The sequence below is a fragment of the Triticum urartu genome, chromosome 7 (assembly GCF_003073215.2).
Source record: "Triticum urartu cultivar G1812 chromosome 7, Tu2.1, whole genome shotgun sequence".
NCBI classification, from domain to species: domain Eukaryota; kingdom Viridiplantae; phylum Streptophyta; class Magnoliopsida; order Poales; family Poaceae; genus Triticum; species Triticum urartu.
The window spans coordinates 468,948,649-468,961,724 of NC_053028.1; positions in this window are offsets into that span (position 1 = coordinate 468,948,649).

Consider the following 13,076-nt stretch of genomic DNA (forward strand, 5'->3'; position numbering starts at 1 on the left):
TCATGCTCATCATTCAAAGATTTAGTGCCAAACATTCTATAGACTTCTTCTTCTAGCACTTGAGCACAATTTTCCTTTCCATCATTCTCACGAAACATATTAAAAAGATGAAGCATATGAGGCAAATTCAATTCCATTTTTTGTAGTTTTCTTTTATAAACTAAACTAGTGATAAAACAAGAAACTAAAAGATTTGATTGCAAGATCTAAAGATATACCTTCAAGCACTCACCTCCCCGGCAACGACGCCAGAAAAGAGCTTGATGTCTACTACACAACCTTCTTCTTGTAGAGGTTGTTGGGCCTCCAAGTGCAGAGGTTTGTAGGACAGTAGCAAATTTCCCTCAAGTGGATGACCTAAGGTTTATCAATCCGTGGGAGGCGTAGGATGAAGATGGTCTCTCTCAAACAACCCTGCAACCAAATAACAAAGACTCTCTTGTGTCCCCAAAACACCCAATACAATGGTAAATTGTATAGGTGCACTAGTTCGGCGAAGAGATGGTGATACAAGTGCAATATGGATAGTAGATATAGGTTTTTGTAATCTGAAAATATAAAAACAGCAAGCTAACTAATGCTGAAAGTGAGCACAAACGGTATTGCAATGCGTTGAAACAAGGCCTAGGGTTCATACTTTCACTAGTGCAAGTTCTCTCAACAATAATAACATAATTGGATCTGATAACTATCCCTCAACATGCAACAAAGAGTCACTCCAAAGTCACTAATAGCAGAGAACAAACGAAGAGATTATTGTAGGGTACAAAAGCACCTCAAAGTTATCCTTTCTGATCAATCTATTCAAGAGTCCGTAGTAAAATGACATGAAGCTATTCTTTCCATTCAATCTACCATAGAGTTCGTACTAGAATAACACCTTAAGACACAAATCAACCAAAACCCTAATGTCACCTAGATACTCCAATATCACCTCAAGTATCCTTGGGTATGATTATACGATATGCATCACACAATCTCAGATTCATCTATTCAACCAACACAAAAAGAACTTCAAAGAATGCCCCAAAGTTTCTACCTAAGAGTCAAGACGAAAACGTGTGCCAACCCCTATGCATAAGTTCACGTGGTCACAGAACTCGCAAGTTGATCACCAAAACATACATCAAGTGGATCACATGATATCCCATTGTCACCACAGATAAGCACGTGCAAGACATACATCAAGTGTTCTCAAACCCTTAAAGACTCAATTCGATAAGACAACTTCAAAGGGAAAACTCAATCCATTACAAGAGAGTAGAGGGGGAGAAACATCATAAGATACAACTATAATAGCAAAGCTCGTGATACATCAAGACCGTATCACCTCAAGAACATGAGAGAGAGAGATCGAACACACAGTTACTGGTACATACCCTCAGTCCCGAGGGAGAACTACTCCCTCCTCGTCATGGAGAGCACGGGGATGATGAAGATGGCCACCGGAGAGGGATTCCCCCTCCGGCAGGGTGCCGGAACGGGTCTAGATTGGTTTTCAGTGGCTACGGAGGCTTCTGGCGGCGGAACTCCCGATCTATTATGCTCCCTAGTGTTTTTAGGGTATATGGACATATATAGGCGAAAGAAGTACGTCGATGGAGCAACGAGGGGCCCACGAGGGTGGAGGGCGCACCCAGGGGGGTCGGCGCGCCCCCTGCCTCGTGGCAGCCTCGTTGATTGCCTGACGTATACTCCAAGTCTCCTAGATTGCTTCCGTTCCAAAAATAACTCTCCCGAAGGTTTCATTCCATTTGGACTCCGTTTGATATTCCTTTTCTGTGAAACACTAAAACAAGGAAAAACAGAAACTGGCACTGGGCTCTGGGTTAATAGGTTTGTCCCAAAGATAATATAAAAGTGTATAATAAAGCCCATAAACATCCAAAACAGATAATATAATAGCATGGAACAATCAAAAATTATAGATACGTTGGTGACGTATCAAGCTACATGACCAAGATGAGCCAGTAAACTAGTTGGATGAAAGTAGTTGCCAAGTTGCTCAAACCTCTCTCGGCACGAGGCCACTATTTGAGGATAAACCTACAAGCAAATTTTAGATTGTTTGTGCTGCCTCTTACGTACTCGAAAGTTTACTCGTACAAGCATTAATTTTAGCAAGAAGTACCTCCGACTGAACACCATTTACCAGTCTGCAATGTAGAATTTTGGCGAGCTACAGGACCAAGATGAGCCAGTAAAGTAGTTGGATGAAAGTAGTGGCCAAGTTTCTCAAACCTCCCTCGGCACGAAGCCACTATTTGAGGATAAACCTACAAGCAAAGTTTAGATTGTCTGTGCTGCCTCTTATGTACTCGAAAGTTTACTCGTACAAGCATTAATTTTAGCAAGAAGTACCTCCGACTAAACACCATTTACCAGTCTGTACCCTAGGTAATTAAAGTTCGTCCATGGATCATATTGGTTGTGATCTCAATCATTTGGATGCATAAACATACTGAACATGTGTATATCTGAATCTTTTTGTGAATTATCTATGAATATTGTTGTGTGATCTATCAATCATTTGGATCCATAGACATGCTGAACTTGTGTATATATGAATCTTTTGAGTTGTTGATAGTGAATGTTGGCTATGAATATGAACGTGTCCTGTGAACCTGAGTTTGATACGAATGTTTACCTTTTCTGTTCTACTTGTGTGTGAACTTGTTAGTATGCCTACTATGGGGTATGTGACGTGTGGGTGTCAACGGCACACCTTCTTCCCGAGAAGAATTGCACCTGCTTTGTTAGGGTAGCAACGGCGCATCAGCTCTTTTTAATCTTTTTGCTCTGTCTTGCCCCCTCCGCTGCTCAACCCCTACCGTAATGTTTTCGGCCTCAAAACAAAACATAGTACTGCGTTGTTTTTAGGGCTTGATGAAAAATCGAGTGCTGGTTTCTGTAGGTTGGCCCGCCCAGCAAATGTGTTGCTGGTCCACCACGGACTGGGAGGCTAAAAATACAAGTTGTATGGTGTAGAGGCAAGTAAAAAAACGCCATCTAGAGCCATCCACTGCAGAAAAAAAATCGCTCCTGATGTGCTTCTTCAGTCGTGTCGCCGGCCCCCTCTTTAATCCAGTTCGCTCGGGATCTGGTATCATTTTTTCCAGAGGGCGAACAAGTATCAGCTAGGCCTAGGTTTTGTATTTTAACATGCGTAGCCCACGACATACGATGACAGTGGTTTCAACTTATTTTTTGAGGTCCATACCGGCCTATGGGCTTTTTCTTAAAGATCGGCAACCCAATGTATTTTTTAACCACATTATATATATTTATATTATTACTATTTTGTATATTTTATAGAGACTTATATATACATTATGAAAACATCCCACATGTTATTAACTTATAAAAGTAAATGTTTAACAGAAGTTGGCAAGGAAAATCCTGGTTGTTTTTGACTCACAGGCAAGGAAAATCCTGGTGATTGCGTACAAAAGCTTGCGAAGATTTTAAGGACCAATGTAATAATAATGCGCTCATTTTTATTTTGAGCAATAACTCGCTAATTTGTTAATTATGTAAATAAAAAATGTGCCTCTCTGCTTTATTTTTTGATATTAATTGCTCCTTCTAACATAACATTATATATATAACGAGCCCAGCTAATTCGTGTATTTGAAGGAAGTGCAAATGGGCTGGGATTCCTTAGAAAATATAAATGGGCCGCATTGATGCGAAATTATTTGTTCACCCAGCCCAGCAAATGGACTGTACATTCTAGAAAACATGGGTTAAATATATGCCACATTTTTGCAGGCTGACATGTGGGCCAATAGGTCGAAGCCTACGCAGGGCGTTGTCAACTTGGTCAACAAATGATTATGACATCCACAGCCATTGGATTTATATCCAACGGCCGGCATGCACCTTCAATCTCTCGTCTTCTTACTCCAGCATCGTCGGGACCGCCTGGTCCGGCCTCCAGTGGCTAGCGGCTCTGCTTAGCACACATCGCTGCGAAGCGCTACCCCACCGCCGGCCAGGCTATCCCTCCACACCTCCTGTTATTCTCCACCAACTGCAGCCCCACGCCCCACCAAAACTAGTTATAACCCTTCTCCTCCTCTCAATCTGTGACTCCACTGCCACGTCTTCCCATCTCTGAGTCGTTCCCGTCCGGGGCCTCGCAGTCGTCCACCGCCTCACTGCGCTCGGTGCGGCGTGGTCAACAAACGAGAGTCATCGGAAGAGGACTGTACGTGGAGATCCTAACGACTGGGACCCATGAGATCCATGGTCGCACGCATGGACAGTTCCTCCTTATTAAGCTGAAATGTTTCCTCCACCTGACAGCTGGGACCCACCGGCTGTATCTTCGCACGGAAGGAAGTGCCTCCTTATTATGCGAAGAAAATTATTCCTCCCGTTGACAGCTGGGACCCGTCAGGTTTGGTGGCTAACTTGTGGGCCTACTAAGCGGACGTGTATGTAGGGCTTTGTCAACTTAATCAACAAATGATTCTAGCAGCTGGACCGTTGGATGTTAATCCAACAGACATGCTCCTTCTTCAACCTGTGTTCTTGCTCCTGTCTCCCGTGGGCGGCACCGTGGCTGTGCTGCCGTGCACCCAAACTAGTCGAGTTTCCCACTCCTCTCCATCTGCGACTCCACCGCCCCGTCTTCCCCATATTCGGGTCGTTCCAGTCTGGGACCTCGCTGTCGTCCACCGGCCTTGGTGCGCTCGACACGGTGTGGTCAACGTGGTGAACAACCGAGAGTCATCGGAAGATGACTGTATGCGAGAGGCTGACAGTGGGGACACACCACGCCCATGGACGCATGCATGCAACAGAATGCGGCGTGGTCAACATGGTCAAGGAACGACTTCCATCGGAAGTGTACTGTACGTGGAGAGGCTGACAGCTGGGTCCATGGCCGCAGCAAGGAAGTGCCTCATTACGCGGAAAATAATGATTCCTCCACCTGACAGCAGGGACCCACCGGACGGGCCACCATATTTTGCGAAAAAACGTTTCCCCCCTGACTGCTGGGACCCATCGGACGGGTCACCGTATTTTGCAAAAAAAAAGTTCCCCCCGCTGTCAGCTCGGACCCACCGGAAGTGCCTCCTTATTACGCAGAAAAAATGAATACTCTCCCTGCTAGTTGGGACCCACCTTGGTGGGAGGCTGACTTGTGGGCCTACTAAGTTGACGGGGATGGAGGGCTTTGTCAACTTAGTTAATATGAACGATTCTAGCTACACTGACCGTACGATGTCCATCCAACGGCCGTAGTGCTTCTTCAACCTCTGGTCTTCTTGCTCCAGCCGCCCAAACCAGTGCCGGTCGTGCCGCGTGCTCCTGCCTCCCGTGGCCGGCTATGATGCCACGGAGGCCTCACCACCCCCTACTACTCCCACCGCTGGCCAGACCATCCCTCTACTCACCCACACCCCCTGTTATTCTGCGGCGATGACAACCTCACACCGCAGCCGAACCACTGAACCCTCATACTCCTCTACGCGTGGGCATCCACTATCGCGTCTTCCCCTTCCTAGGCCTCGCCTTCGTCCACCGTCAAGGAACGGCTTCCATCGGATGTGGACTGTACGTGGAGAGGCTGACAGCTGGGTCCACAGCCGCAGCAAGGAAGTGCCTCCTTATTACGCGGAAAATAATGATTCCTCCACCTGACAGCAGGGACCCACCAGACGGGCAAGCATATTTCACAAAAAAAACATTTCCCCCTGACTGTTGGGACCTACCAGCTACATCTTCGCACGCAAGGAAGTGCGTTCGGGCAAAAAAACGATTCGCCCCCCTGACTACTGGGACCCACCAGCTACATCTTCGCACGCAAGGAAGTGCCTGACAGTCGGGACCCACCTGGTCGAAGCGTATGTAGTGTTGTCATTCTGTTCACGAACGTGTAGAGGCGCGCACGTAGCATGTACATGTACGTACAACGGCCAGGGTGCAAGAAAGTAAATACGACCATGTATGTACATACGGGCGGGGTCTCGAACGCCTACTCACGCGTACGTACGACTAGGGCTCGTGTACATGGCTGGGTCGGAACGGAGAAACATCGTCGTCATCGTGTTCATGGGGAGCCAACCGGCTGGGTCGGAACGGAATGCGCTGTCATGTTCACCGGGAGGGCTTGGATGGAACAGCCGATGGAAACGAGGCCTGGCGTACCGCAGAACGGAGGAAACGACCTTGTGTTCGACCGGCCACGGTCGAAACGGGATCCTGTTCATCGGGAGGGGTCTGGCGTACGGCAAAACGGAGGAAATGGGCCTCCTACGGTCGAAACGGGGGTCCTGTTCATCGGGAGGGGTGTGGCATACCGCAAAACGGAGGAAACGGACTTGTGTTGGAGCGCTACAGTCGAAACGGGGGTCGTGTTCATTGGGAGGGGCGTGGCGTACCGCAAAACGGGACTCCACGGGATACTGTTCATCTCCACCGTCGACCCCTCCAGCCTCCACGGGCTACTGTTCATCCACCGTCGACCTCCTCCAGCCTCCACCTGCGACTGTTCATCCATGGGCTCCTGTTCATCCAGCCTCCACCGCGCGCTACTCCACCGGCTACTGTTCAACCAGCCCTCTCCACACGGGATCCTGTCCAACCACCTGTCCACAGGCTACTGTTCATCTAGCCCTCCACCGTCTACTATTCATCCAGTCCTCCACGGGGTGGCCCTGTTCATCCAGCCCTCCACGGGGTCCTGTTCATCCAGCCACAACCGACTCGATCGATCAGGGTCCTGTTCATCCAGAGGCAACACCACGGGGTCCTGTTCGTCCACCCCCACTGGGAACTGCATCCAACCCTCCCAGCAACGCTCACTGTTCATCTAGAGGGAGCATGGATCGGCTTTAGTTAGCAGTAGTAGCGAAGGAATCGCTCGATCTGGTTCAGTTAACAGCCATTGATCGATCGCTCGGGTTCAGTAACGCGTAGCCTGCAGTGCAATCACTCGGGTTCAGTAGGCGAACGCCTCGCTCGGGTTCAGTTAGAGCCCAAGGCCTCGCACCCACGCACATGCGTGTATGAGAGAAACGTGCAAACCTTTGTGCATCGCTCTACCCCGACCACTCACCGTAACCGGGAACACCCCGATATTTTCCTCGCCCTCGCTTCTGCCACGGTTTTTTCCGTCATGGACGGCACAAAGAATGTCATGCAGCTGCATCTCCGGCCCGCCCAAGACGAAAAGCTCATTTTCTGTCATGATTTTTTGTCATAGAAGTAGGAGCCCACCACATCTATGATGATACAATTATCGTCATAAAAGTGTCATAAGTATGACAGAAATTTTTTCATTCGGCCCAAAATGTCATGGATGTGTCTTTTTTTTGTAGTGACTACGATAGATCCCCTATACTCGTGGGTCATCAAGACTCTTTTCTAACGCCGTTGCTGGGGAGTGAAGCGCCTTTGGTAAGTGGAATTTGGTAAGGAAACATTTATATAGTGTGCTGAAATTTACTATCACTTGTTACTATGGAAAATAATCCTTTGAGGGTTTGTTCGGGGTATCTTCACCTCGATCGGAACCACAATTAGTTACTCCTCAACCTACTGCAACCACTGAAAATATTTATTATGAAATTCCTTCGGGTATGATAGAGAAACTGCGAGCTAATCCTTATGCAGGAGATGGAACATTACATCCCGATATGCACCTAATCTATGTGGATGAAGTTTGTGGACTATTTAAGCTTGCAGGTATGCCTGAGGATGTTGTCAAGAAGAAGGTCTTCCCTTTATTTTGGAAGTGAAAGGCATTGACATGATATAGGCTATTGGGTGATATTGGATCGTGGAACTACAATCGATTGAAATTGGAATTTCATCAGAAGTTTTATCCTATGCATCTGGTTCATCGTGATCGGAATTATATATATAATTTTTGGCCTCGTCAAGGAGAAAGTATCACTCAAGCTTGGTGGAGGCTTAAGTCAATGTTATATTCATGCCCCAATCATGAGCTCTCAAGAGAAATTATTATTTAAAATTTTTATGCTTGGCTTTCTCATAATGATCGATCCATGCTCGATACTTCTTATACTGGTTCCTATATGAAGAAATATATTGAATTCAAATGGGATTTATTGAAAATAATTAAATGCAACTCTGAAGATTGGGAACTCGACGAAGGTAAAGAGTCAGGTATAAACCTTAAGTTTGATTGTGTTAAATCTTTTATGGATACCGATGCTTTTCGTGATTTTAACACTAAATATGGACTTGACTCTGAGATAGTAGCTTCTTTTTGTGAATCTTTTGCTACTCATGTTGATCTCCCCAAGGAGAAGTGGTTTAAATATCATCCTCCCATTGAAGTTAAAGTAGTAGAACGTATTAAAGTTGAAGAAGAAACTATTACTTATAATGTTGATCCTACTATTCTGACTGCTTATATCAAGAAACCACCATTCCCTGTTAGAATAAAGGATCATTCTAAAGCTTCAACTATGGTTCGTAAGAGTTATACTAAAACACCTACACCCTCTGAGAAAATTAAAGTTGAACCTAGTATTGCTATGTTTAAAGATCTCTTGGTTGATAATATTGGTGGGCATGCTATTTATTTCTGTGATGAGGCTGCTATAATTGCCCAACCCGATATGAAAGATAAACATATACCTGTTGTTGGCATGCATGTTGTTTCTGTTAAAATAGGAGATCATTGCTATCATGGCTTATGTGATGTGGGTGCTAGTGTGAGTGCAATTCCTTATACCTTATATAATGAAATCATGAATGATATTGCACCTGCTGAGATAGAAGATATTGATGTTACTATTAAGCTTGCTAATAGAGATACTATATCACCAATTGGGATTGCTAGAGATGTTGAAGTCTTGTGTGGGAAAATAAAATACCCTACTAATTTTCTTGATCTTGGTTCCCCACAAGATAATTTTTTCCCATTATATTTGGTAGACCTTTCTTGAATACTGTTAATGCTAAGATAGACTGCGAGAAAGATATTATTACTGTTGGTTTAGGGGATATGTCTCATGATTTGAATTTCTCTAAATTTCATAGACAATCCCATGATAAAGAATTGCCTAGTAAAGATGAAATTATTGGTCTTGCTTCTATTGTCGTGCCTCCTTATTTTTTAATGTTGGCAGTTGCTACCAAATTCATTGATCAGAGGAGAAGAACTGGGACCAAAGTACAAGAGTGCCCAGAAAGGCAAGCACCAGCAAAAAAGGAGGTGCAAAAGGAGAAGAAGAAAAATAAGAAGTGGCTAAAATCCTACTCAGCCAGGGTCAAAAGGAATTCCGGCTCCGACCAAGTTCCACAAATGAATTTCCTCTCTAATCTTCTAAACCAGCCGATTGGTATCCAGCGATTCTAGTTTGAAGATGCGCCTATTCCTTTTGTTCCAAATCTCCCATGCGATCAGGTGAACCAGAGAAGGGTGCCTTTTTTATTCTCTTTGGGTGCTAGAGAGACACAGGTGCTCAACCAATCCTTGATGGTCACCACGCCATTCCAGGCTGGTAGGTTCAACGATGGGTAGTTAGCTAGCGAGGCAATGGCCCCCATACCATTTTGGATCTAGGGCATTCAAACAACAGATGTGACGGTGTCTCTAGATTTCGCATACAGAGGGGGCAGAAATAGTTGTGCTCCCATTGTCTACGAAGCAGCACATCGGCGGTGAGGATCTTTCCCAGTACCGCCGTCCACATGAAGAAACGGCATTTTCCGGGCGCCCATGCTGACCAGATCATCTTGTATCCGTCCATGGGGAGTGAGCCCTCGAACTGAAGCATATAGGCCGATCGTGCCGAATATGTGCCATCCGATGTGAACCTCCACTTAATTATATCAGGTTGCTCCTCACTCAATTAAATACCATCCAGCATGTCCGCGAGCTTGGAGAGTTCAGCAAACATATGCCCCTCCAGCCCTCTTGCGAGGTCCATCAGCCATGTCTTGTTTCGAATGGCATCTTGGACGAATCTGTTCTTGCGGGTTGAAATCGTGAAGAGACTTGGTGCAATAACCTTTGGGCATTGGCCATGCAGCCAACGATCATGCCAAAACCTTGTCAGGCCACCATCGCCTACTGTGATCTCCGTAGCCATGGAGAACAACATTCGTTCGTCCTCGTCACAAGGTAGAGGTCCATGTGTCCAAGCCCGCAACGGCGATTGCCATGCAAACCGCAGCCACCTGAGACGTAACGCAGTGCCGAATTTGGCTAGGTTCAGGACCCCAAGGCCACCAAGGCACTTAGGTTTGCATATTAGGCTCCAGGCCACTCGGGATTGGCCGCCGTCGCACATTGATTCTTTGTTCCAAAGCCATGCGCGGCAAATCTGCACGAGTCGTTTTAGAACCCAGGCAGGAAGCCGGTGCACAATCATCATGTAAATGGCCAGTGGGATGAGGTTCGGTTTTAGCAGGATAAGCCGACCACTTTCTGCCATCAGACCCCCTTTCCATCCTGCCATCCTGTTTCCAAATCTGATGATTAAAGGCTCCAGTTCTATTTTGGTAAGGTTTTGCAGCGAGAGCGGCATCCCAAGATAAGTTGTCTGAAACTGCTTTGCTGGGATAGCAAGAGGTGTGAGGATGCGGGCCACATCGAGTGATGCACATTGAATGGGGAGTGCCGAGCTCTTGCAATTATTTATGCGAAGACCCGAGGTCATGGCAAAACAGTTGAGCAGTAGACCGATCATATTAGCATTGCTCTCTGAGGGGTTCATGAATACCGCCACATCATCTGCATAGAATGAGCACCTCATCATGCGTCGACGGCCCGGTAGCCGTGAGAGCACACCCGCTTCCGTGGCCATGGTTATCATCCTCTGGAGGGGATCCATAGCCAAGATGAAGAGGAAGGGAGAGATGGGGTCGCCTTGTCTCAGCCCCTTCCTGTGTTGGACAGATTCTGAAAGTTGGCCATTAACAAGGATAGGTGATGAGGAGGATCGAAGGAGCATGATGATCCATTCACGCCAACGGGGGCTGAAACCCCGTGCCTGCAGCATGTCAATGATGTAGCTCCAAGAAACTGAGTCGAAAGCCTTCACAAAGTCTAGTTTAAGAAGGATGGCACCCTTCTTCATCTTGTGCAAAAATCCGGTCATGTTTTGGACATAAAGAAGGTTCTCCTGTATGCTCCGTTTCTTTAAGAAAGCACTTTGGCAATGATCAATTATCCCTTGCAATTTAGGCGCCCGACGCCATGCGAGAAGCTTTGTGAAGATCTTGATCACACTATGCAATAAAGAGATTGGTCTGAACTCTTGGAGATTGGTGGCCCCATGCGTTTTTGCGATTAGCACGATGATGGCCTTATTCACCAGTGCCAAGCCCCTACTATCATATGGTAGTGTCGGATTTCGGGTTCCTGCAGACCCTTGAGGTTCGAACACTGGGGTGCACGCGGAGACCTCCCCCTACCGATCTACGTCCGATCCTCTCATGTGAACTAAGATGAAAATGATGAACAAGACAAGAGACACGAGGTTTATAAAGGTTCGGGCCACCGTTGTGGTGTAATACCCTACTCCAGTGTGTGGTGTGGTGGATTGCCTCTGGGCTGATGATGGACAGTACAAGGGAAGAACAGCCTCGCGAGGGGTGTTCTTGAGCTGGTGTGGTGTGTTCTACTTAGTCTCTACCGGGTTTTCTCTCCTCCTCCCTTCTCTTTCTCCCTTTGTGGAGGCTAGCTCTATTTATAGAGGCCTGGGCCTCTCCCCGAATAATTGAGCGGGAAGGGCGCCAACAATTGGCCATTTTGAAGGGGATCATCTAGTACAAGTTATCCTAACCAAAGGTGGTCTTCGGCTGCCAAAAGTACTGGTGATGACGCCGTCTTGGGCTCCACGGTGACCTTCGTCCGGCCGTCCGGCTGGTCTTGGTCTCGTTGCACCGGAATGGTAACCTTTGCCTGATACCTTGGCCCGTGCTTACCCCCTTTGCACCAAAGGGGAAACAAGGACCCTGCACAGGCCGGCGCCTGCTTGGCCTTGATCATCATGGCTTGCGTGATGGGATCCTCGCGAGGTACCCTTGCATTGATCTCTCCGCCTCCTCGCGAGCCTGCCTGATGAGGCCCCTCTTGAGGAAGCTTCTTGTCGTCTGCCCCGCGAGGCTTGGCTCCTCGCAAGGGTCTTGAGCTTGGGCTGATGAAGATGGGCCGCGCTGGGCCCCCACCTGAGCCACGCTGCAGGCCGCAGGCAGGCAAGTCTGGGGACCCCCGTTCCCAGAACACCGACAGTAGCCCCCGGGCCCAAGGCGCGCGCGGGCTTGGCTTAGCAGAGAAGCGAAGGGGCAAGCACAAAGCGCCGCGGGCCCTAACAGCCTGCGACCTTGGGCGCCGCATGGCGGTTGATTGGACGTGGGCGTCTGCACTTCCCACAACGCCTCGGCAACTGCACGACTGACAAAAGGGGGTGCCTGGGCCAGGCTTACTTGCCCTGCTCTCGTCCGTCTTGCCCTAGATCCCCTTTCTCACTTTCCTCCCTCTTGCTCCCGAAATCCTCCAGATTTGTCTCAATCCTTCGCATCCGGCACGCCATGGTGACTCGCAAGTCCCCGGCTGATGCTTGGTACTCGCCGGCCCTGGATTCCCCGAATTTGTCAGAGAAGAACCTCGCCCTCGCGCGCCTGATGTAGGTGGCGCAGGGCAGCGAGGGGGCGACTGTGCTCAAGGTCGGCTCTGACCATCCTGAGGGCAAGGGGAGCACCTTCTACCCGTTCTTCGTGAGCGCCATTGTCGCCGGTCTGGTGCCTCCTTTCTCTGATTTCTTCCATGCCGTTCTCTGCCAATACAACTTGCAGGCCCTGCATCTCCACCCCAACTCTATCTTTCTCCTGGCGATTTTCGCCTACTATTGCGAGGCTCATGTTGGTGTGAAGCCCTCGGTGGCCTTGCTACGCCACTTTTTCTCCCTCTGGGTTTCTGGCACTCAGGTCTTCGCATGCGCGAGCTTCATTGCATATTCCAGCTCCAACGCCATCTCAAAGCCTGGGAAGAGGACCGAAGGCTACCGAAGCAAGTGGGTCATGATGTATGTCAGGCGCCTCCACCCTCGTCTGGTATTGCCCACGGGGCAACCTAAGTCCGT